This window comes from Gobio gobio, assembly GCF_949357685.1.
Source record: "Gobio gobio genome assembly, chromosome: 1".
NCBI classification, from domain to species: Eukaryota; Metazoa; Chordata; class Actinopteri; order Cypriniformes; family Gobionidae; genus Gobio; species Gobio gobio.
This window is the reverse complement of record NC_137097.1, coordinates 84,481,973-84,486,090: the sequence shown is the minus strand read 5'-3', so window position 1 is coordinate 84,486,090 and position 4,118 is coordinate 84,481,973. Positions and strand designations below refer to the sequence as shown.

General features: G+C 37.8%; 1 pseudogene across 1 annotated transcript; it reads left to right on the top strand.

The window, feature by feature from the left end:
* The first annotated feature begins 2,743 nt into the window (after nucleotides 1-2,743).
* On the top strand, nucleotides 2,744-3,763 carry LOC307123554 (T-cell ecto-ADP-ribosyltransferase 2-like; annotated as a pseudogene). The gene is made up of 2 exons: nucleotides 2,744-2,794; nucleotides 2,870-3,763. The product of its transcript is annotated as a T-cell ecto-ADP-ribosyltransferase 2-like (transcript).
* The last annotated feature ends 355 nt before the right edge of the window (nucleotides 3,764-4,118 follow it).

Below are 4,118 nucleotides of genomic sequence, written 5' to 3'. Positions count from 1 at the left end.
TCTTGAGTGGATTTCAGGGCTGTGACTGAATTCAGCTGTAGTTCTTGTGTTTCTCTTTCATTCAGTGATTCTGCTTGTTAACATTAAGTGTTCATCACTAATGCTCAAACATCACTCAATTAATCTCTTAATTACCTAATTAACTTCAACACTGATTCAGTGTTACATTTAACACTCTGAGTGTGCACACAAACACCGAGTAGTGTTAATTTAACACTGGGAAATTTTCTGTGTGGGTTTACCATGGTAACTGACTCTAATGCAGAGTTCACATTGCATGACTTTAGGCCTGATTTTCACTCGCTGACAGGTTTTGCGAAATCGCGAGACAAATGCGTGTACTTTGAATGCAATGTAAGTCGCTTTGGATAAAAGTGTCTGCCAAATGCATAAAATGCCCAAAATCATAGGTAAATTGATACTCGTTCACGTGAGTGACAATGACATTATCAAAGAGAAAATCGCTGATGAGTCGTCGACACCTTTGAGATATTTGGCATGCTAAATATCTGGACCTGTCGCCGATTCAAAATCCTGCTGTGTGAAAAGACTTCTGACTGAAAACTACATCGGCGATGACCGACAGCCAATGAGAGAGAGCAAGATAAAGTGGGGAGGAGTTATAGCCAGAATATCAGTATTTTAATAGAAACGTTAACTTTAATTGATATATTTACAAGGAAATCAAACAGAAACAGAAAACAAACATTTGCTTGACCGGCTGCAACAGCAGCACATTGCACAATGATTTATTTACCTCCAATTCTCTTTGCAGAACACACAATCCTTGCACCCCGTGTCTCCCCAATAATTTCCTCCACCATATAATGTTTTTTTCCTTTTTCTCATTTTCACTACAAATCAGACAATTTGGATCACAAGCTTTGTGCAGTTTATCATTTTTAATAATAATTCCAGTCTTGCGTGACTCCGGTCTCACACACGTGTGATCTCGCATTTCGCCGTCCTTGTCACTTCTCACGTGCGTTTGGTTGCGAAACGTACTGTAGTTTGCGAACGAGACAGTTGTCGGCGATTCTTCCTCTTGTACAGTCATGCAGTGTGAAACCTCCTGTCGCCGATCCATCGGTCAGTGTGAACACAGCAGTGACTGAATGCTGGCCCAGATAGTCATGCAGTGTGAAAAGAGCAGTGATCCGACTACTTTGAAAATCGTGCAGTGGGAACTCGGCATAAGTATAAGTTACATCTCTTTCAGAAATGGGCTTGTTTTACCCTGCTTTATTGGATTTGACCTGCCTCCCATTCTGTTCTCCCATTGTTGTTGTTGTTGTTGTTGTTGTTGTTACGTGACGTAGCGGTGTCTGAATAGTGTCGAGACGTGGGGTGATGACATCATCGTTTCACAAAATATACAGATTGGCTGTACACACGAAAACTCAAGGGTGTCATTTTTAGATTTATCTACTCTGGTACCCGTGGAAGATGTCACATTTTCCAATTGTGATAACTGAACTGTTCTTCAAACAACATTACTGGACCTTATGCTGTAGAATGACAGGGCTGCTATTATCAATAACACAAGATTACTGCAGTGATAAATTACATCTGAAAATAACATCCACTACATGTTGAATCGAGATATGAATCAGGCTTGTCATGAGTAAAGAGCCTCAGGGGGAACCAAACACTGGTTTATTTAAGAATATGCATACATGCAGTTTCATATCCTGATGCAGAGATTCTGAGAAAAACAAATTATATCTGACTTTATGAAATAATAGATTGTTAAAGGTGTCCTGACAGTGCAATTTAAAAAATAAATAATTGAATTTGAATAAAAAAAACAAAGTTTGTACCGCTCCTGCATCCTAATGCATATATTATCCATCCTAAATATTATGTGAGATTAAGTGTGTCCCAAAGCATCGTATGTTCAAAAGAGTATGTCAAAATTCCCCTGATGGCCTACTATTTGCAGTAGATTTTCAAAGTTATGTGAACTTATCAATTCCACATAACTTATTTATAACAAGACATTTATTAAGTTTAGTTACTTAATAATTTTAAGGCAATGGGTATCCTCACTTTTTTAAAGTAAAGTCAACTGATCACATTTTACAGTAGAAAATTGAATGTGGGGGATTTTAACTGTGGCGAGGATTGACTGGCCAGTTTACGGTGACAGACAGAGCAACCGTTAAAGACACTATTTTATGACGTGATAGTATGTCCCAAAGCTTGTCTACTCTTCTGCTACACACTCCAATATGGACTTTTTCTTCACAATAAGAGCACATACTTTTAGGGCGTAGTATAAATAAGCGAATTGGGATGCAGTATGTTGTTTTATGTTCTACTTATAATGTCCCAGAACCAATGCACACACAGTTTTATATTTATATATATATATATATATATATATATTTATATATATATATATATATATATATATATATATATATATATATATATATATATATATATATAAAGAAGCAAACTTCCTCATCTGTTGGTTTAAATACTTCTGCTGTCGTCTGGCTTGATGCCTTTTCCGATCTTCTCCTCTCATCATTGATCATGAGCTTCTGAAGAACCTCATAAAAGCACACCAGTAATTATTAGGACGGTAAAGTAAAAGATTAACATGACATTTCTCGCTTCCTCTTAAAAGGTTTCGTTATTTTGTTAGGGTTTATCTTGCCTGTTTTGTCTTAGATTGTTTGCTGTGTTTCAGTATCTGAGATTCTCTGGATCATATGAGGGATTCGACTGAATGAAGATGCTGCTGATCATTGAAGCTCTTCTGCTCATTTCAGCTGCTCTTGGACAGGTGAGCTTGTGTTCTAGTATGAATATTACAGACATGAATACTAATGACCGATCATTATGATTCCTGTCACTGCAGGATCACAGAACTGCTGTTGAAGGACAGAAATATCCATTGGATATGGCAGAAAGGTCTGTTGATGACCTTTATGTTGGTTGCAAAAAGAGCATGGAATGTCTGGTTGAGACTGAATTGCTACAGAATGAACTGAATAAGTCACCTGAATTCAGAATGGCTTGGGAAGATGCTTTAAAGAATCATGAGCCTCCTGCCGATAACTTGGAAGAGAATCATTCAGTTGCCATTTATGTGTACACCAACGTAGATTTGAAGACATATTGGGTATTTAATAATGCTGTTCGTAGTGATAAACAAAAATACAAAGACATAACATACACATGGTATTGACTTCAGTTTTTGCTGACAGAAGCGATACAGATTCTGAAGGAAACACAAAATGGATGCAAATTAACTTATCGTGGAACAAATGTTGAGTTTAAGACTGTTCTGAACAAACAGGTTCGTTTTGGCCAGTTTGCTTCATCCTCTCTTAATCGTGCAGTAGCAGAAGGTTTTGGAAAGAAATCTTGTTTTGAAATCAGAACTTGTGAAGGTGCTGATGTGACAAAATACTCAAAGTATCCTGATCAAAAAGAGGTGCTGATTCCTCCATATGAGAAGTTTAAAGTCACTGCTGTCAAGACAAGAGCAGAGCAGAAAGATCTCTGGTGTGACACTGTGTTTGTGTTGGAAAGCACTGGAGTAAGAAGTGACCTGAACTGTGCTCTATTCAACAAACCAAAAGAGTCGGTAACAAAAAGACCAAAATTTAGGATGTATGAATTTGGTAGACGCTTTGGTGGAAAGCGATTTACATTGCATTCAAGGTATAGAAGCCATGCACTCTCCCTTTTACGAGAAATTGATGAGGACCCTGTGACCTTGGCACTGCTCTTATGCTCTTCAGTTTGAGCTGTATAATACTTCAAAATATACAGTGGGTATGGAAAGTATTCAGACCCCTTAAATTTTTCACTCTTTGTTATATTGCAGCCATTTGCTAAAATCATTTAAGTTCATTTTTTCTCAGTAATGTACACACAACACCCCATATTGACAGAAAAACACAGAATTGTTGACATTTTTGCAGATTTATTAAAAAAGAAAATTCTAAGCGGTATGTGTGGAGAAAACCAGGCACTGCTCATTACCTGTCCAATACAGTCCCAACAGTGAAGCCTGGTGGTGGCAGCATCATGCTGTGGGGGTGTTTTTCAGCTGCAGGTACAGGATGACTGGTTGCAATCGAGGGAAAGATGAATGCGGC